The sequence below is a fragment of the Giraffa tippelskirchi genome, chromosome 10 (genome assembly GCF_054371585.1).
Source record: "Giraffa tippelskirchi isolate mGirTip1 chromosome 10, T2T-mGirTip1v1.2.pri, whole genome shotgun sequence".
NCBI classification, from domain to species: domain Eukaryota; kingdom Metazoa; phylum Chordata; class Mammalia; order Artiodactyla; family Giraffidae; genus Giraffa; species Giraffa tippelskirchi.
In genome coordinates, this window is record NC_137284.1 from 95,377,639 (window position 1) to 95,399,825 (window position 22,187).

The 22,187-nt window shown below is 39.7% G+C and overlaps 1 protein-coding gene across 1 annotated transcript in view; it reads right to left on the reverse strand.

The window, feature by feature from the left end:
• Window positions 1-22,187, reverse strand: part of NRCAM (neuronal cell adhesion molecule) — a 320,682-nt gene that overhangs the window by 141,611 nt on the left and 156,884 nt on the right. Inside the window, 1 exon segment of the mRNA XM_081535995.1 lies at window positions 21,381-21,458. The gene's annotated coding sequence lies outside the window, so the exon portion shown is untranslated.

Here is a 22,187-nt window from a genome sequence, read left to right on the forward strand (position 1 = left end):
GTGTAGCCCCAAGAATCTGGGGCTAAAGATGGTATCCAAGGTCACATGCTGTCTAGACCCTGAGCTGCTACCAAGTACCTATGGGTCTCTTTGGCACTGGTTCCTTACCTGAAAAACACATGTCCAAGTTTGTCTTGGCACTAGATGCCTATTCTGGTCCTTTTATGTAATACATTTTTTTACTTGTGAAGAAACAGTTTAGGAACTTTAGTTCTCAGTAAGTTAGAATATTAAAATAATAACATCAGAAAGAACAATCTTAAAATGCTGATGCAATTTGAGTCTTGGAAAACTGATCACTAATTCACATGAGTGATTTATTTACAGAAATGTGTGTTGTTAAATATGACACATTCACTTCAGTGAACAATCACCAAACAGTTAGGGACATGAAAGAAGTTTCCATTTTTCAACAGACAGTACCTTCTAGTGGTTAAGAAAATATTAATGCACTGGAACCAGACTCATCTGGGTTCAAAGCTGAGTCCCCCACTTACTGTGACCTACACAAGGTCCTTTAGGTCTATATGCCATTTTTACTCATCTGTAAAAATGGGCACCACAGTTCCTACCTCGTAGGGTTATTATGAAGTTTAAGTGAGTTAGTATAGTGCTTAGAACAGTATCTGACACAGAGAAAGCATCTGACACAAGAAAGAATTAGCTGTTGTTGATATTACTGGTGTAAAACACATTAATAGCTAAATCCATTAACCTCCTACACTGGTTGACTTAGCATTTTACTCTAATATCTTAAAGAAATTTAACCCAATCTTCATCCCATCAAGGCTAAAATCAATGGACTACCTAAACAACTCCACTGGCAACTTGTAAGTGAGGCCCCAACATGCCACAATTCACAGAAATCTAACAGAGGTCAATATAGGCACCGCAGGTCAATGCAGTGGAACAGGGGCCATTCGAAATCAAAGGGTGTGAACGCCTCATCCTTGGTTTCCACCCCCTTGTGATTAATTACAGCCGGACTGTCTCCACCCGCCAGCTGTATCCTAGCTCACAGGCCTGACCCCAACAGAGGACTACAACAGTCTAATGAAAACTGTGCTTCTAATTGTCCAGCGGGTGATCCTGGCTTGGCTAAGAAAGGCTCTTTTCACTCCCCTCCTTTCTGATTAACTAGATGGCTTTATAAATCCCCTTAATAAGTTCATTTGTGTAACCCAAGGCTTGCTGCCCTTCCTTCCTGCTGCTAAGAGGGCTCAGCTGCTTATCTTTGGATGTGACCCATCAAAAGAGAATTGCTGAATTTTTTTAATCTGCTAAATTGACAAGTACCACTGATCTCACATCTCTCCCAATTTAGTAATTGTTCAGTATCATAAAGGAAATCTACATGCAGGCAGCAAATTGCCAGACTGGTAGAAATCTTTTCTAGTTTATAAAAATGCCCTAATGATTACCTCATAAACAGTGAATTTGATAACTAACAGGTCTGTGTAAGGTACCTAATATTCACAGAGATCTTGATCATTTCTAAATGGTTTCCATATATGCATTATCTCATTTAGCCCTCCTAGCAACACGGTGAAGTAGTACTATTATTATTCTCATTTTACAAGCAAAAAATCTGAGGCACAGAGAGGTGCAAGATACTGAACCTGTATCTTACACAAGATCACATGACCATTGAGTGTTAGAGATGGGCTTGATTTCAGGTCTTCTGCTATTAAATCGAGTGGTGTTTCCATTATGACAAGCGTGCTAATGATCCACTGCCTGTCTTTCAGCCCCACACCTGTCCCATTACACTTTGTCCTGCTCGGTCTCCGCAAACTGTATTTCCTTGCTCCTTGACCAACTGTCTTTCCATTGGGTTTTGCTTACTGGTGGTACTTGTGAGTAATACCAAAGCATAATAGAGACAGAAGATTATTTCTTCTGATTCAGAATGAGGCAGCTGATGGCAGCTGCTGAAGTAGCAGTAGGACTGATACAATTCTGGACTCCAGCAGCCTGGGAAGGCCCAGGGCTTTCTTATGTGTTCCAACTCTGATAGAGAGAACACTTCTTGAGTAGAACCAATGTTAAGTGTCTCAACCCACCTGCAGCAGCAAGATCAAGCTCATGGGCTCCAGCCCAGGCAGGTTAGCTGCTTCTGACCTTAGGAATCACCTCTTCTTGCTTTTTGCTCCTTCAACACCACCCCACCAACCTTGGCTCTTTCTCTCTCCCCACTCCCTCTTTTTGGAGCTCCAGCCCTTCTAATACATTCCCTTGTTTACAGTATCTAAAGTGGCTTCCTGTACTTTGTTCCTCTTATACAAATATATCTGCTAGGTGGTGACACTTTTGGAGAGGGATATAATGCAGAAGACATGGCCCCCACCGCGAAGAAATCTGCCATCTCTCTGGGTAACAGAACTAATATGTTTAAACCAAGAGTAAACAGGACAAAAGAGATACAGTCAAGGGTTCACACAAATGGCATTCAGACCCTTTGTGCAATGGGAAAGCTCTTGTGTATTTCATCTCGAACTTGATTTGTTGGGGCAAGGAGTAGAAGGTGTATTTGTGTTTTTCCTTCAGCTCGCAGTCAAGTCCGCTCTCAGCTAGTCCAGGAGCAGCCCCGCATCCAGCCCACCCTTCTGTTCTTCCAAATCACTTCCTCCTTTCTATACTTCCTGCCCTGAAGCCATCCCTGGTGCCAAGTGGTTTGCCCCATTCTTGTTCAGTTTCCTGTTCATTAACTTCTGGCTCATTAGAACATTAGCTTCCCTGAAATCCACATTTGCATCATCATACAGAAGCAACTTTTTGTCTATAGCAAACAAGGGCCACAATCACTAGCCATACATAATTTGGGACAGAACTAGTCTTTACGACAGAGGTTGAGTGGAAGAAAAGTGATTCAGTGATGGCTAGACTTTCACAGTTTTCATCCTCTATTAAATCTACTAATTTCATTTTTCTCTCCCCTAAAATTGAAGAGTTCTATATCAATTGGGACCAAGGTGTTCTTTTTTTCAATTGAAGTATAGTTAATTTATAATATTGTGTTAGTTTCAAGTATACAGTAAAGTGATTCAGTTATATATATACAAATATACAGTTATATATATAGATATACATACTCTTTTTCAGTAGTCATGTACAGATGTGAGTGTTGGACCATAAAAAAGCCAAAGTATTGGACCATTCTTAGCACCAAAGAATTGATGCTATTGAATTGTGTGCTGGAGAAGACTCTTGAGAATCCCTTGGACTGCAAGGAGATCAAACCAGGCAATTCTTAAGAAAATCAACCCAGAATATTCATTGGAAGGACTGATGATGAAGCTGAAGCTCTAATACTTTGGCCACCTGATGCAAAGAGTGGACGCATTGAGGAGACCCCGATGCTGGAAAAGATGGAAAGCAAAAGGAGAAGAGGGCAGCAGAGGATGAGATGGCTGGGTGGCATCATGAACTCAATGGACATGAACTTGATCAAGCTCTGGGAGATAGTGAAGGACCAGGAAGCCTGGCATGCTGCAGTCCATGGGGTCGCAAAGAGTCAGACGTGGCTGAGTGACTGAATAACAACAAAAATATATACATATATATTTTTTCAGATTCTTTTCCATTATAGATTATTATAAAATATTGAGCAGAGTCTCCTGTTATATACATTAAGTTCTTGTTGTTTACCTGTTTTTTATATAGTAGTGCGTATACAGTGATCCCCAATTCTTAATTTGAGACTGAGTTTAGTTTATTTTTAAAACAACAACAGGAAACACACTGGCTTCAACATTTGTACCACAAAACTCAGAACCAGCAATTGGAAGACAGTTAGGAACACTGTTCTGATTCTTACAGTGGTTTTACAACTAGCAAATTAAATGAATTATTGAAAAAAAAAAAAACCCTGTAAAAATAAACAATGATAATCCCTCTCCCCAAGTAATGTTTCCCTCTACCATTAGAGGAACTGCTGTGACTTTGGCATAATTCTTATGATCATTTATATCTCAAGCAATGCTTTATTTTAATCCAAAAGAGAACAGTAGGCAAAAAAACTGAATTTCTTTGAGCACAAGGGTCTTTACTTAAAATATATGTGGTTGGGCTAGTGAAGAGCCTCCTCTGTGTCCCTGCCAGGCATTAGTTACAAGCCAAATAAATGCCCAATCAGTTTTTGTAAACTTATGATTCACTTTCATCCCAACAAAGCCCATGTTTGTCACTAGGATTCCTGCTTCTCTGGCTACTGGTTAAAGATCAGTGACATACTTCAAAGATTTGGGGAACAGCTTCTATTCTTTGCAAAGAACATTTGTTCTCTCAAAAACAAATGCTAGATTTGTTCATGTGTTCCAAAAAATGAGAGGAACATTTCTTTTGATTGTTTTCCAACTCCACCTCCACATTTAACAATGGAAAGCCACAATACCCTTAGGTCCCGTGAGCAGAGACCGTGTACGTGAGTTAAGTTCTAAACTGTGACACAGAGGAACTCTGGGAACTCGGGAGTGTCACAAAAAAGTGAAGTGTTATTTAGCTGGTGACATAATTGGACAAAGGGCTGATCTTCAAATTTTTATAAGTCTACATTCATGAACTCATTCACTGAGCAAACTAAGCACCTACTACACACCTGGCAGTATGTTGGTGCAGTGGCACTAGTGGTAAAGAACCTGCCTGTCAATGTAGGAGACAGGAAATGCGGGTTCAATCCTGAGGAGGGCACGGCAACCCACTCCAGTATTCTTGTCTGGAGAATGTCATGGACAGAGGAACCTGGCGGGCTACAGGCTAGGGTGTTGCAAACAGTAGGACATGATGGAGCGATATATATAAGAATATATACACACATATATTATATATATATATATATATTCTTTACCAGATTCTTTTCCTTCATTTAGGCTACCAGGCTTCTCTGTCCATGGAATTCTCCAGGCAAAAATACTAGAGTAGGTTGCCATTCCTTTCTTTAGGGGATCTTCCTGACTCAGGCTCAAACCTGGGTCTCCCACATTGCAGACAGATTCTTTACTGTCTGAGCCACCAGGGAAACCCCTATCTTTCATTGAAAAATATTAAGTATAGTTTTCTGTGCTATATACTAGGTCCTTGGTGGTTATGTATTTTATATATAGTAGTGTGTATATATCCACACTATCCACAGGATTGGAAAAGGTCTGTTTTCATTCCAATCCCAAAGAAAGGCAATGCCAAAGAATGTTCAAACTACCGCACAATTGCACTCATCTCACATGCTAGTAAAGTAATGCTCAAAATTCTCCAAGCCAGGCTTCAGCAATACGTGAACCGTGAACTTCCAGATGTTCAAACTGGGTTTAGAAAAGGCAGAGGAACCAGAGATCAAATTGACAACATCCACTGGATCATCAAAAAAGCAAGAGAGTTCCAGAAAAACATCTATTTCTGCTTTATTGACTATGCCAAAGCCTTTGTGTGTATCACAACAAACTGTGGAAAATTCTGGAAGAGATGGGTATACCAGACCATCTGACCTGTCTCTTGAGAAACCTGTATGCAGGTCAGGAAGCAACAGTTAGAACTGGACATGGAACAACAGACTGGCTCCAAATAGGAAAAGGAGTACATCCAAGCTGTATATTGTCACCTTGCTTATTTAACTTAGATGCAGAGCACATCATGAGAAATGCTTGACTGGATGAAGCACAAGCTGGAATCAAGATTTCTGGGAGAAATCTCAATAACCACAGATATGCAGATGACACCACCCTTATGGCAGAAAGTGAAGAACTAAAGAGCCTCTTGATGAAAGTGAAAGAGGAGAGTGAAAAAGTTGGCTTAAAGCTCAACATTCAGAAAACTAAGATCATGGCATCTGGCCCCATCATTTCACTGCAAATAGATGGGAAAACAATGGAAACAGTGTAAGACTTTATTTTGGGGGGCTCCAAAATCACTGCAGATGGTGACTGCAGCCATGAAATTAAAAGACACTTGCTCCTTGGAAGAAAAGCTATGACCAACCTAGACAGCATATTAAAAAACAGAGACAGTACTTTGCCAACAAAGGTTCATCTAGTCAAAACTATAGCTTTTCCAGTAGCCACGCATGGATGTGAGAGTTGGACTATAAAGAAAGCTGAGTGCCGAAGAATTGATGCTTTTGAACTGCAGTGTTGGAGAAGACTCTTAAGAGTCCCTTGGACTACAAGAAGATCCAACTAGTCAATCCAAAAGGAAATCAGTACCGAGTGTTCACTGGAAGGACTGATGCTGAAGCTAAAACTCCAGTACTTTGGCCACTTGATGGGAAGAACTGACTCACTGGAAAAGACCCTGATGCTGGGAATGATTGAAGGCAGGAGGAGAAGAGGACGACAGAGGATCAGATGGATGGCATCACCGACTATATGGACATGAGTTCGAGTAAGCTCTGGGAGTTGGTGATGGACAGGGAAGCCTGGCATGCTGCAGTCCATGGAGTCTCAAAGAGTCAGATACGACTGAACTGAACTGAACTGAGTGTGTATATATTAGTCCTAAACTCGCCATACTTTATTAGTAATGGTCTTATTTAAACAAAAGTTTGTGTATTTATCATGATCATCCTGTAAAAGGTATCACTGAGAAAACTACAATCTAAATGGGTGGGAGATTTACGAGTGGGTAGTTTTACTGGGTGTTGATTGCAGGATTAGTGGACAGGATCCCTCTGGCCAAAAAAAGATAACTTCTCTATGCAAGGAATTATACTACAATGATCTAATGATAAGGTTTAACTGTTCCTTCTTTCAGATTTTCAAGCTATTTTCCAAATCCTTCTATTAAAGCACAAACACAGGGTTAGGATGGGAAGGGAGCAGGGAAAAGAGGGGAAGTCACATCTAAAGCAGTGGCCAAGTCATCTCTGAGAAGCAGTAGGGTGCCTTCGTAATCCTCTGTGAGTAAAACATGGCTTTTTGGGTTCCTGTGGAAGAGCTCTGGGAGGGAAGAGACTGGATAGGGGGTGGTGATGACAAGGTACAGACGACAAGCCTTCATTATGACTATTTCTGTTAATGTTGACAAATGTCATACCTGTGAGGAAAGCACACTGACGCTAAAATTACAAGAACTTCTTTTTAGATATAATCAGCCTCACAAAAGACAGTAACACCACCATGAAGCAGGCAAGCACTCCTAACATATTATACTGTTTAGCCTAGAATGTACCACCCACATATTCTATACAACATGCATGAACATGGAATGGATATTTAGCATGGCAGGTGCAGTGTAAAAACCTTGATAGCATTTAGATTTATTATTTGATAGAATGGGCAGCAGGGTAATAGCTATGACCTCCCTATGAGGCCTTGTCTTGTACACAAAGCACAGTGACCAGAACTCCCAAGGCCAAGGGCATCCCTTCTTAACTAATCAAGCATGCTGGTGGGTACCTCTTTTGTCTAAGCAGAGGCCTGGTGGTGAAGCACACAGGCTCTGAAATTAGACTCAACTGGTTTTTGAAGCCCTTTAACCATTTAAATGGTACTATCTACCATTTAACTAGCTGTGTGTCCATGGGTGATGATGAGGACAATACCAGGTCACTGTGAGGATGATAAGAGATAAAACATGTAAAGTGCTTAGAACGTGTCTAGCACAGAGTGAGCTTCATAAAAGGTGACTATTATTAATAGTAGGACATAATGGTTTTTAGAATAGGTGTCACTGTGCTGTGCTGTGCTTAGTCACTGAGTCGAATCTGACTCTTTGCAACCCCATGGACTATAGCCCACCAGGCTCCTCTGTCCATGGGATTCTCCAGGCAAGAATACTGGAGTGGGTTGTCATTCCCTCCTCCAGGGAATCTTCCCAACCCAGCTCTCCCTCAATGCAGGTGGATTTTTTACCATTTGAGCTGCGAGGGAAGCCCCAAAATACTGGAGTGGGTAGCCTATCACTTCTCGAGGAGAACTTCTTGACCCAGGAATCAAACCAGTGTCTCTTGCATTGCAGGCAGCTGAGCTACCAGGGAAACCCTTAGGTCTCACTAGAAATATTCAATTCCACTGCTAAAATATTACTGTCTGCCTATAAATTTAATCCTTTCCAAAACATTTTTTATAAGCATGAACAGGAAGAAAAGAAATGAAGGAGGGAAGGATATAAAAAATTTGATATAAAAAACTCTGCTGAGGGCATATTTTGATTATTCTCAGTTGTTTTTCTAACACTCTGTCAATTTTACCTTATTAAATATTGAAGAAGGGCCATCACCATTGGGAAGACATTAAAATATATGAAATTAAACTAATTTGTCTTCATGGAGTACAAGCATAGAGGATCCCAGATGCTATTTTTATAATATACATCTATTTTACATAAAGGCCCTCATGTCATACATATATGCCAGTAAAACCCAGAAGGAAAGAACAAATACAGCCTTGGGTAAGATGAGGCTCGTGGAGAGAATGGCTTGGCTCCAAGTTTTGCTATACAAGGGGCAGAGCGGTACTGAAACAACACGGTGGGAGGGGCGTTCAGAGAACCAGTCTTCCTGGTTGAGGCGTGCAGGCCGGGCCGAGTTGATAATAAAGGGAGCAGGCAAAACTTCGCATCAGATCAAGTTTTACAACCGCGAATTTCTTCATTTTCTAATTTATTGTAAGTTTGATATTATGGTGCTGATTTTGTGGCACTGAATGGTTTTATGAACCAACAGTAGCTCCGTGATGAAAAAGAATGTTCTTAAATTCATATAGTTTTGAGCAAAATGTAATACTATTAACTCAGGAACAAAAAATCTTTTTAAAAAGTAAATTTTGTTTTACTTTACACTGTATTCAAGAAACAAAATTTTACCTATATTGAATGCCTATTTCTATAGAATGAGGTTTCAAAGACTCATAAATTCTCATTAAAAATAATTATTGAGATGAAATAATGCCATTTGCAAGCAACATGAATGGACCTAAAGATTATCATACTAAGTGAGGTCTGTCATACCGAGAAAGACAAATGATATATGATATCTCTTATATGTGGAATCTAAAGTATGACACAAATGAACTTATCTATGAAACAGAAACAGACTCACAGACACAGAAAACAAACTTGTGGCTGCCAAGGGGGAGGAGAGAGAGGGAGGGACGGATTTGGAGTTTGGGGTTAGCAGATTCAGACTGTTAAACATAGAATGGATAAACAACAAGGTCCTATCCATATATGAATATGTTTATATTTACAGCATATATATAGTTTATAAACATAGCACAGGGAACTATATTTGGTATACTGTGATAAACCATATGGAAAAGAATATGAAAAACAATGTATTATATATATATATGTATAACTGAATCACTTTGCTGTATATAGCATATATTAACGCATCACTGTAAATCAACTATACTTCAATAAAATAAATTTTTAAAACACAATCTTTATAAAATCTTTATATATTCTATAAATAAAGGTAAACACATAATTACAATGAAGAAGTATACAAGGCATAGCTATGTAATGCCAAGAAAAGAAAGCATAATTTTGATAAGAAAATTAATTTAAATTGTAAATGAACTATCTAACATCATTGGCACAGAATTCTATATAATTTGAACAATTCAAAAAGAGTGCTATTGTATATCCTAACAAACATTTCCCATTCCTTTTATCAGGAAGAAAATTACTGACAGATGATAAAGGTAATTTCATTGCAGATGCCAAAGGATATTATATGCCAGCTAGATTCAAAACAATGCAAGAAAGATAAGGAAAAAAAAAAGAGGGTTTTTTCTTTCCACAGACAACATTCATAGAAATTAAATTAAGTGTTAGATAGTTATCCAGAAAATTGATTCCATGGCCCACATGTTTGACCAATATGACTTCCAAGACAATAGGAACAAGAGTAGAACTGGTGCCAGGCACCTGGGGGCTCATTAGAAACAAAAGCCTGGACTGGTTGAGCTACAGAAGGAAGCAAGAAGGGTGACTCTATGGCATGAACATATGACCACTTAATAGCCTATCCCATGTTTTTGGGATAAATGAAAAGAGTACCAAGTCAGGTTTGAGATTTTTTTTTCTGCTTAAACTATACATAAGAAGTAGAAGGGAAATTAGATAATTTTTCTATTTTTTAAAAACTACAATTCTTTTTGATTGATTGAACAGAAGATGGATGGAGAGTGGGATGAGTTTTGATTAAGAAACACCTAGGAGCTCAAAAGAAAAATGTATGAATATATATTATGATTTGGGCATTTAAAATTATGTTTTGGGGCATTAATTATGCCAGAATGTGTCCATAAGTACGCGTGAATTCCCTCTGTAGCCAATGCATCACATTAGGACAGTATTTCTGAGACTTGTGATTCATCTTAACACATGACCCAGGGTTAAGTTGCCTTTCATCTAGAAATCAGAAAGAATTATTAAAATAGAAATATTTCATGTAAATACCACCTCAATCATTTGGCATGTGTCTAAGTGGTCACCCTTTACAAACAGCGACCATAGGACAAAACAAAACAAAAAAACACCATGAACATAACGACAATGGGAACAAAACCATGGAATTCTTTCCACTGACACTGGACTCAAATCTGTGTGCTCAGTAATAATGACATATTATCCCATGTTACTGCTTCAGAACTGTTTCCAGTGACCCTGGGGAATGCTATGCACAGTTTTCCCTTATTTTTGCCCTTGGCAAAATTTTCTTTGTCCAGATCAGTCTTTGAAAAAGTCATTTCAGTCTGAGTTGTGTACATTCTAGGTCTGTGGGTTAATAAGAGTTTTTGACCTTTTGGTTTCTATGGCCAGTTCATCTCTTGGAAGTGATTAATGGTGTTAATTCTCCTCACTTGTGGCCCATGGGCAACTACCCATGTTCCTTCTTCAAAAAATCAGTGTACTCATTCTGAGGACAGCCTGGGAAGATCAGGTATCACTGCTGCCAGCCCTCTGTGGCCCAGGGCTGTGCCTCACCTAGGGCAGAGATGGCTCAATTAAGACCGTCTTCATGGAATCTTGGGACAAAAGCTCCACTACATTTAATCCAAACCATAAAAGGAAGGCAAGGGGCTGCCATTCTCCAGCATCTGCTGTTCTCTACTCACCAGCCCAAAGCCTCTCTCTTCATTTGGGGATCTCAGTTCTCATGCACCTACCACAGAGACTCTCCTAATGGCTTTCCTCACCTTCAATTTGCTTTCATTAAATTTTCCTAAAGTTCCGATGCCAAATTAACCTTCTTGAAACAATGGTGGTCACACCTCACTTTTCATTCATGAACTTAACGGATTTATAGCTGAACATAATTCAAACTCAGTACAGTATATTCCCCATCAGACATATTTCAGGTGCAATATAATCACAATGGGATCATCTATCTTCCTTTCAAAAGTAGCTCATCTGAATTTTCTATTCTGGTCAGTTGCACCGCCATCACCCAGTCACTAAAGCCAGAGGTCAGGATTTGCTTTTCCTCATTCTTCATTCCTTTGTTGGGTAGGTCCATTCAAATATACTGTAATCTGTCTCCTGTGCTAGGACCCTGGGTCAGGCTCTCTAGCTTCCTCTCACTTCTCACCTCTTACTAGTTTCCAGCTTTCAACATCACCTGTCTATTCTATATACAGTTGACTGGGTACTTATTGTAAACTAAGATCTAATCATGTGATTCCCTTACTCCAAATCCTTAAGTGGAATCTCACAACCTACCCCAAATTCCTGGCTCCCACCAGCCTTCATGGCACCTCCAACTTCCCCACCTTCAACCAAACCAAGCATTCCAAATGTACCCATCACCAGGCTTCTAGTGGTATCTACTCTCCTTGGAATGCCCTTCTCCACATCTGCCTAGAAGACATCTACTCAACTTAGACGTTCCTTTTCAAGGATTTTCCTGATGCCATCATGCAGAGTTGTCACATTTGCCTTTACATCACCCTATACCTTTATATGTACATATACACTCACGTAAAGATATATATATATATATATATATATATTTATTTATTTATTTTTTAACCTTTTGGGACTAATTACACTATATTACAATAATTGTGCTATATACCTGTCATGTATAGTATAGCTTGCCTGCTACTCTGAGTATGTCTGAAACATAGCAGCTCATGGACGAATGAATAGATGTTTATCCATTCATGAAAAAAAGAAAGGGACAAACAAGTCTCCAAAGCCACTTTCAACCACATCTTAGGTCTACTTTCTGCTTTACATTGGTTAAATTATTTTGTCCTTTGGCTGTGCAAATGCCACACTTATCTCCCTTTCCCCTCAAGACTGCCATTTCTCCCATTGTAATGTCTACCATTTTCAATTTCGTGTTTCCGAACTAGTTTCAGAATCATTCTTCCTTCAATGATCAGTTCTAGTTCAAAGAAGCCATAAACCTTAGTCAGCCTCCCAGTATGTAAAGGTCACCACTCCTTTGAACTCCCAGGACACTTTCAGCCTATTTCACACATTTAACAGTCAGTAATGCTACTTCATGCTTTCTTTACACATGCATACCTAGTACATACCTGTGTACATGACTGGTTGATTTATAAGTATGTCACTAAAGAGTATGAGCCATGGAAAGGCCAGAGTCATATCTTACAATCAGTCAGTTCAGTCGCTCAGTCGTGTCTGACTCTGCGACAATACAGACTACATTTTCAGAACTCACAAGTCTCTATACATAAGAAACGATCAATAATCTTTAATAATAAAGATGGTTATCCTACAGGCACTAAACATAGGTCTCATAAGTTAGTATTTCATTTGTATTAATGAAACCCAAACAACTTCAGAATAAACCTTAATTTATTGGTGAGATTCTAGGTTCAAGTATGGGCAGCACTCTCATGAGTCATTCAGTGGTGATTCCACAGTACTTGTGCAAAGTTGTGTTTGACTATCAGTTGAGGGAAATCTGTTGTATAAAATAAAGTTTTCCCATTGCTTCCCCTTTATAACAAAGATCTTTCCATGTTTCTTCTGTGTGTATTGAATCAAGTCACCTACATTTCAATAATAAAAATAATTTGGACAGAATCAGCAAGTCGATTGTAAGACAGACAGTTGAAATCTACTTCCTCAGGGTTGCTGTACAGATGAAAAATCCTAGTGTCCAAAGGTTTTTTTTTTTGTTTGTTTGTTTGTTTTTCAGAAAAGTGAAAATTTTATTTCATGTATTTGCCATCAAGCTGCTCCGGATAGCCAACAACTATCAGCAACACATGGAGAGACCCAGAGAGAAAATCTGGGGTGAAGTTCTCTCTAGGGATGACTTCTAGTTTTGGTATATAACAAGAATTCATTCAACTCTACAAATATTTACAGAGCATGAGCTCAGTACCCAGGATGGTGCCAGAGGCTAAGATGTGTTTATTTTTTCCTACTCCTCTAGGTAAGAAAGCTTCCTATTATTTTGCACAATAAATCAATTTAAAGACTTTTTTTTATATAAAAGAAAGCATATCTATAGTTGAATTCTCTCCAAGAGGGAAATATTACATAATGAAGAAATACAGGACACTTAGACCAATACATTTTCCAGGTCATTTGAAGAATCTGAATATGGTAGTTCTGTCTAGCTATGTTTGTCAAATTCTTTCTATTTCTCAGATTTCTTTGCCCCAGGGAACAAAACCATTTAAGAAACTACATTAATGCCATGTTCTCTATGCTACTGACAAAAAAATAAATAAAAATTTGCAGGATCCATTTTCTCTGTGCCCCCTCCCCACGTGGATTGTTCTCTGCCTTCCACCCTCTCCTTTCATAACCTGTTCCTATGGCCTTTTCTTCACTGGGCTAACAGCTTCTGTCAGCAAGGCTTTTATTCAGTACAGTATCAAAAGCTTTGCAGAAAAACGGATTAATCATGTTTGCCGCTTCTCTTTGTTTACCCCTTCAATTCTTGCAGAATTCAAGCTAACCAGGAAAACGCATGTCTAATCACAAATGTGAACTCTCTCTTAGGCAGTTATTTTGGTGCATTTCTCTTTTAAACATATCCTATAATTAGAGAGTCTCTGAAAATCAAATAAGATGAGTTTTCCCAAATACATCTTCCATATCAAATATGCATTACAATGGTTTAAAAGCATATTTCTGTGTACCTCAAGTTTCAAGGGGGTAGCTTATGTGTGCCTGCCAAGGAAATAATTCAATATTTTACTTTTTTTCCCCCACAAGTATTCCTTGTTAGACACACATAACACTAAGCATTTTTAAGTAATTGTAATTGGGGGTTTAGATATCATTCATCAAATAACAGAAGTCATGTATTCTATAAACATTCCAAAGTAGATCTTTCAATGGTCTTGTCACTGCTAAGTCTTCTACATAGAATAAGGAATCTTCACTCAAGTCCTGTTCTTGAAAATATAAGAATGTCATCCTTTACCCTTAATTTCATGCCAATTGTTAAGTAGGATTTTGGTGATTCCACTATTTCTTTATATAATAGTTCCATACATAAATTCTCTAATATATTAAAGTTCCTTCTTCTTCAGAGTGAACTTTTCACTTTTTTAAGAAAAAAAAATTATTTTTTCTGAATAGCCTTGTTGGTCTCCTGTTAAAATGCTATAGTTGGAGCCTCAAGACACAGTGGCAACACCATCAAACCACCATCACTGAATCACTTCTCTTATGTTAAGACCTTTCCTCACCAGTTTTGAACATGGCTTTCTCATCATTTTTGCCATCTTCCTGAAGATTTTGGAGTCAGGGAAGTTGCAGAAGTGGCAATAGAATTCTTATGACTCATGTAACAAGGACAAGATAGTAAACAAATAAAAACTCTCAAAAATGTATCTCTATCAAACCACCAGCCAAGCAAAACCCCATCAAGATGAGCCTTTTTGGAAACAAGCTATGAAAAAAATTATGCGGTTTAATGGGAATTCATAATACAGGGAGAAATGTCACAACCCTGAATGAAGCCAACTGGAAACGGAATTACCCTGGCTGGGTTGATGGGAATCCCTGCCTCTGGGAAGAGTAGATTTCCAACCGAGATGCCAAGTTCACCAAATGTCTAATGGGCAGTCTATCTGCATAGCTCTTCCTGTATTATTCAAGTGAAAGCTGCACTCCCTAAGTATTTTCTGCTTTTTTTTTTCTTTACAAAAACGTTGAGAAGAATGAAACTCAGTGTCAGGACAGGATCACCCACAAGATGGATGGTATCCAGAGTTTACACTTAGCTGGACAGCTAACTTCATGGCTTATAGAGTCCCTGCTAGATTTAACATACAACACATCTGCCAGAGAATATTCCTGAAAAAAAAAAAAAATCTGCTAGATCTGTGGTTTTATTTACAAAGGTGTGGGTGTGAACCACATAGCCGGAAGACCCACGTGAAAATGAGCCCACGTGGGCAACGAAGAACCAGTGACAAGGCACATCCTGGTGCCTCAGGTGCATTCTCAGCTTCAGGAGCATCGCAGGAACACACTAATCAACACATTCAAGGAATGCATTAATCAACAGAGCCACGTCGGCTGGCATGCCCCATTGTTTAACTGTGCTTGCTGACGAACACACAGCACACAGCGGCAATATCAATGTGAATTTCCACCATGCTGCAAGAAACAAAACCCTTTTCAGGACTGGCCCCATGCACCATATCCTACTTGACTCGTTCAATAGAAATCGTTCTCTCCTGGATGCATGCTAGTTTATGGACTCGCTTTCTGCAACAGTCAACCATAAACAAAGGCGCTTTACAGACAGCTAAGTTCGACAAAAGCTGTAGAAATGCCTTCTGCAGATATGAAAACCTGAATCCTTCCAAGAGCTTTTCTTTTTTTTTCCTTTGCCTTACAAAATGAATTGCTGTTGTGAAAGGCAAAATAAACCACAACAAAGCAAAGCAAAAAAAAAAAAAAAGTCCCAGCATCTATTTGTGTCTGCACTCAGATGTGACGGCAGCATACTGTATCCACAGCAGGGGCATGAGCCTGGCCTCCTGCTCCACACTGGGCTTCATTTTCCTCCTGGGTGGTTCCCTAGATAACCCTCTGTCAGGATCTGACTCCTTCCAGAAGCAGCCAGGGATGAAATGCCCAGATGCTGGGAAGAAGGGATACGACAAAAAGCGCCCTCAGAATCTGAGCACACAAGCCTACTTTTGTTCCGAGTTCTGTGGACCTGAGCACCGAAGGCTTTCCACTACTATCAACACTCAGAGGGCCTCGCTCAGTAGGTTAGGGTGCACTAAGTTCAATAAATACTGATTTTGATCAGGAGAACCCTGAACATAAAGATCATGATTTGGAATGAGCAAGGGAGGCCATTTACAATGGTCTTTTTGAATTAACTTACCTCCAGGGGCAGAGTTATTACAGCAGAGGTTGTACTGTTGGGAGCAAGGGTCACAGGGCAGTGGCTCCCCTCCCTGGTGGCACAATTCCAGTCATTCAATGAGCCCCCAAATGAAAGTCTGTGTCCCTCTGATGGAGCCTTTTCTCATCACCAACTTTAATTCAGGTGACTCTAGAAATCACGTAAAAGCTACAAGCCCAAAGTGCAGCAGGTAAAACAAAGTTGAGCCAGTAAGAATCTGTAAAGGTCACCACATCAGCCCTTTGGTGTATAATGCTAAGTCACTACATGCCTCCTGTACTGAAGGGACAGACGATTTTCTACCTCCAGTTTCAAAGCAGATCTTTCTCCCTCTGGACCACAGTAGGAGGAGAGAGGAGGAACATGTACAAGATGCAGAATTCCTTCTGCAGACTACTAGCACTAATTGCTGCTGCCAGAAGATGATTCCACCTTTCTCATTACTCTTTCACCCACGTCCTACTATCTTCCCAAAGAGGATGCTGATGTCTTTTGTCAGATGCCTTTCCTCAGTTCTTCCTGAGATAACTACCAAACTGAGCAGCCTTGAGCAGTGGGAGGCAGATAAGGTGGGTTTCCAAAGAAAAATGGTTGTGTCTTGTAAGAATCATGAGGACAGGTTGCAAGGGGCAGAATGGACTTAATCAACAAAGGCATCTCAATCATGGATGTCACAATGACTCAGAGAAAAATAAGAGGATGTGTATTATAACTCAACCTCCCTAAAGAAATGCTGTCTATGAGATTTAGTATGTTTTCATCTGACCCCAGGTCACAGAGTGTTACTCAGACTCCACATAGAAATGAACAGCTGAGCACCACTCTGGGATGGAAGGACAGAACCTCCACTCATCTCAACTGGTTTCCGGGAATGCTGCTGTTTGTTAGTGAGCAGTAATTTCACAAAGAAGTTTGCTAGGACAACCAGGCAGGGACAGTCTAAGTTCAGTAATGTTTTAGGAGGTGTTGTCACTGAGTGGAAAGCTGGAGTTTGCCCTTATCATAAGTCAAGGGAAAAAGGAGGAAGTTAATAAGTACTAGCAAAGGCCATTCTAGTTTTCTAGCTGATTAAATACCTAATCAATTTTAACTGTTATAAAACCCTAAAGAGGTGAATATCCTTTGCTTAGATTTAGGTCCCTTGTCTAGGCTTTGGTGGGCTTCCCAGGTGGCTCAGTGGTAAAGAATCAGTTTGCCAGTGCAAGAGACTTAGGTTCAATCCTTGGGTCAGGAAGATCCCCTGGTGGAGGAAATAGCAACCCTCTCTAGTATTCTTGGCTAGAGAATCCCATGGACAGAGGAACCTGGAGGGCTACAGTCCATGGGGTCACAAAGAATCAGACACGACTGAAGTGACTTAGCATACAGGCACTTGGCTTTGGTAAATTCTGGGCTTCCCAGGGTAACTGCTTTTATTAATGAGCTTTTCATCTCTAGTTTCATAGGCAAGTATTCCTTTTGTGGATGATGTTTGTCTCCTAGGTTTGTCTGGCATCAAATAAACGTGAAACGAAACTTATCAGCCTTAAAATGACTCTGGAGGACAAAATCCTGATGCATTTCTTTACCGTTGAATAGTATCAAAAACAGTACTCCCAGCTGGACTCTGCAAGTAAATATTGATTCACATTTACAAGTCAACTTAATTATAAGATAAAGTCTTTTTATTGTTACCAGTTTTATTATTATCTACTCAGAATATAACTACCATTCTCCCAAGACATGATGATCATTTTAAAAAGGTAGTACCACGAGTTCAAGGGAAAAAACAAGTTCCAAACTATCAACCAAAACAATCATTTAATAACTCCAATAACCTGTTCAGATTTTTCCTCTTCTGCTGCTTGCCCACAGGGAACATGCTGTAAGGTAGAGCATGAGCATAATCCTTCTTCAGATTCATTATGGTTATGATCAGGACCAAACTTCTACAAACGCAGCCAGAGCAGAAAACCAATATTTGGAGTGATATGAGGGGTATTCCCTTCGCAACTGTGGTTGCTTATTGAAACTCCACCACTAACTGTCCTGCATTTTAGCTCAAGATTTGCAAGCCAGGTAGAAGGCAGATTTTCCTTGCAGAGAACTTACTCATTAACATTATGATGAATGCAAATGCAATTTTTATATGCAACCAGACTTGGGTAAAGAGGGGAGTGGGGAGAGGGATGTGGGGTGGGGAGGGGTGGGGCTTCAAGAGCCATGGCTCTGACTGCCCACGTCTTTCAGATACCACAGCCCACTGGTGAACGTGGGAAAGGCTACTGAAAACTCTAAGTAGCTACAAAAACACTTTCTATTCTAATGTCAGAGGCCGAATTCTTGAATAGCCTGGGGACATTCTGAATACAAGTATGCTTTAGAGTTTTGGGAAGTTTCAGGGAGTCTTTGTGAGGCCAGGGAAAGACATGGGAAGACACACAGCATTTAGTTTCCACCAGATTAAATCCTCCACAAAGAGAAAGCGAGATATTTTTGTGGCTCTAATAGTGTCTGATGACTAAAATGTTCACTGTTGTCAGCTGACAAATGAGCAGCCGAGAAGATCTCTGAGAAGAATGCACTGCAAAAGGTAGAATGTGAACTTTAATCTCTGTCTAAAGACAAAGTTTTGAAGTCAAGTTACTCTCTTGCAGTGAATGAATGAGAAAATAATGCAACCAGCCAGGGAAACTTCCCTGGGAACCATCTTATTGAGCCCACTACCACCTTACAAGGGCACAAGGCACTCCTTCCTGGCAGCCCCTCTGCTCGCCTCATCTCTGCATATTTCCCCCTTTTACTAGAAATCACCATTTACTAACAAACTCCTGGCCTTATGGTCTTCCTACCTCTCCTAAGTATCACACAGCATGTTATTTACAGAAGAACTTGCCCAGAGCTTACTGCTGGTGCTGTGTTTTATTGGTAGGCCACTTACTACTGAGACATGAAGACAAGAGTGCAGCCATTTTGGAAAAGGACCAATAACAGCTTTGGGTGAAATAGGGCTTGGAAGCTAAAGAACAAAGGCTCATGGGGCCAGAGTCTCAGAGACATAAACCAGGCTCGCTGGAGTAAATTTTACCTCTGTTACACTCACAAGTATAGCTAATTGCCATAAGACTCAACTATAAACCTAAACCTTATCTGTTCCAGTGCTTTCTTGCAGGATATTCTCACACACTCCTTTCTCCTCACAGAAGTACACCCTACACCTGATAGCCACCATGGAGCCACCTGCTGCTGATCAAGAAGTCTGACCATTTCTGGAAATTATCAGTGATAATGAGACAAGCCCTCCCTCTCTCTTGTTATGAAAGTGATTCGCCCCTTCTACTCAGGGAGCTGCTACTTTTCCCCACCTTCTCCTTTGTGCACAAGCCATCTCTTTTAGTAAAAAGCTTTGCTGGCCTAAGAGTCCTGTGGAAGTGATACTCATTTCTATGATATTGCTGTCTACGGATGTGGAAGGGGCACGCTAACACCACCATTACTGCAAATTCCTAGTTTCTAACAACTGCGATTCAGTGTAAGCAGACTTCCATGTCCCTGACAGAATGGAGAGGTCTCTTACACCACCTCACCTGGCAAGTGTCTTTATTTTATGAAATATGGACAGTCATTGGAGGGGGTGTGTCTAGGTTTATCAAAACTTTATAAAATGAGTCAGTTTACATTAATGAAGGAGCTTCCCATTAAAAGGGTGATTTATACAAAATTAAGCCTTTTTGATATTGTTCATAATTACCTAACTCAGCAATGTTGCTAGTCCTTACTAATTTTCACTTTTTGAGAACTCTCCAAGCAGAACAAAACCTATGCTATTTGATTCACAAAGTAACCTTCTTAATTTTCAGGCTACTGATCTGGGGATTTCTGATGGGCTTTTGGAACATCACAAAAACTAGTTAGTCACATGTATTTAGTCTGAAAACACAAATGAAGCAAATTCAATGGAGGCATGAATCATTTACTCTGAAATACAAAATGACATATGGATGAATCAATTTCAGACTTCTCAAGGACAAGGGACAGTATCTTGGAAGATTTTACAACCTCAAAATCTTGCATACAATATTCATAAATTCCATGGGAGTTTATTTGTTAAATAAAACCTATGAGGTAGAGGACTAAATGCTGAACAATCACACTGTCAGAAATTTCTTAAGAAAGCTATTATTGGGCAAGGTACAGTTCTCTGAACTGTGTTCCAGATCATTAAGTAAGATATTTTTCATCAAATTCAATGGCCTTTGAGAAGAAGGCATCATTGGCCTGACAGAGTCAGTTCTAGAACTGATAATTCTAAATGATATAAATCAGACTGTAGCGAGCAGTGTGGGTGGGAAGGGGATTTAAAAGCAGAAAGAGTATCAAAGAAACATTAAAACTTTTAAAGATTTTTTTGATGTGGACCATTTTTAAAGTCTTTGTTGAATTTGTAACAATGTTGTTTCTGTTTTATACTTTGGTATTTTGGCCATGAGGCATGTGGAATCTTGGTTCCCTGACCAGGGATTGAACCCTAGCTCCCTGACCAGGGATTGAACCCACACTGCCTGCACTGGAAGGTGAAGTCTTAACCACTGAACCACCAGGGAAGTCCCACATTAAAACTTTATAAGCAAACTTTGGTATTATTTGGACTTCATGGTGAGGCACACAAAAAAATCATGTATGAATAATATGTTCTCAGGAGATTTTTGATAGATGATTGCATCAAAAAGAAAACTTTTCTTATAAATAATTCCTTTTAAATCTTTAATTCCATCAGAAACATATAGTTTACCAGCATTGCTTTTATTCTGCTGTTATTTTCGAAACTTGATATGATTCATGATTTAGTAACACAAAAATCTTATTACTGTGAAAGGATGTGAAGGGCTGGTTTTCTTCCCTGTGTATTTGATCCATTTTCTTTGACATGCAGTATGATTCATGTTTTTGCAGCCATATCCCTACTCTCTGTCTTTCATCACACTCTCTGGATGGCCAGTATTCAGTATGGCAATAATATTACACAATCACATCATTTTATGGTATAATTCCCTTTTTGAACCAGTAACTAATTTAAACCTTTCAGAAGATAAACTCCTACCTTTGAAGAAGACCTTCCTATCTGAAGAAATTGTTCTTCCTTTGACTTCTTTAAACCAAAAGTCTTCTTAGCATTCCTCTGTGGGTTGAAGAGTGGGGAGAAAGTTAACAAGACATTTGTCATCCATCACCACAGACTGTCAATACATTAACTCCAACTGACTCCCTGATGGGAAGGAAAGACAAAGTATGAATAGATTTGCGAAAACACATCTTTGATGGTTTCAATCAAACGTGACAGCAGAAAAGTGACCAGAACTCTGGTGACCATACCCTCAATGGATCCCAATCAAAAGCATCATGTCTGTGCCTTTTCAGTTTATGGGAATGGAGGGGATATGGAAAATGCATGCATACAGTGTGACTACAATACTTCCTTGTTGTGGGATGATGATGATGATTGAAATGTTTTATTTAGTAGAGTAGGAAATCTTTTATGTTTGAAAGGCCTCAAGATCTCAAGTGTTAGTCATGTTATTCACTCAGTCATGTTTGACTCTTTGCAACCCCATGGACAGTAGCCCTCCAGGCTTCTCTGTCCATGGAATTCTCCAGGCAAGAATGCTGGAGTGGGTTGCCATTCCCTTCTCCAGGGGATCTTCCCAACCCTGGATCTCCCACAATGCAGGCAGATTCTTTACCATTTGAGCCACCATGTGAGCTGTGTGACTGAATATGTTACCACTTTCTGGGCCTCCACTTTTGTCTTTAGTAGGATTCTAGAGAATTATAAGAACACCTAGTAATCAGCAAGCTTCAAACTATATGAGCATCCGAATCATCTGGGTAGCTGGCTACACTTTGAATT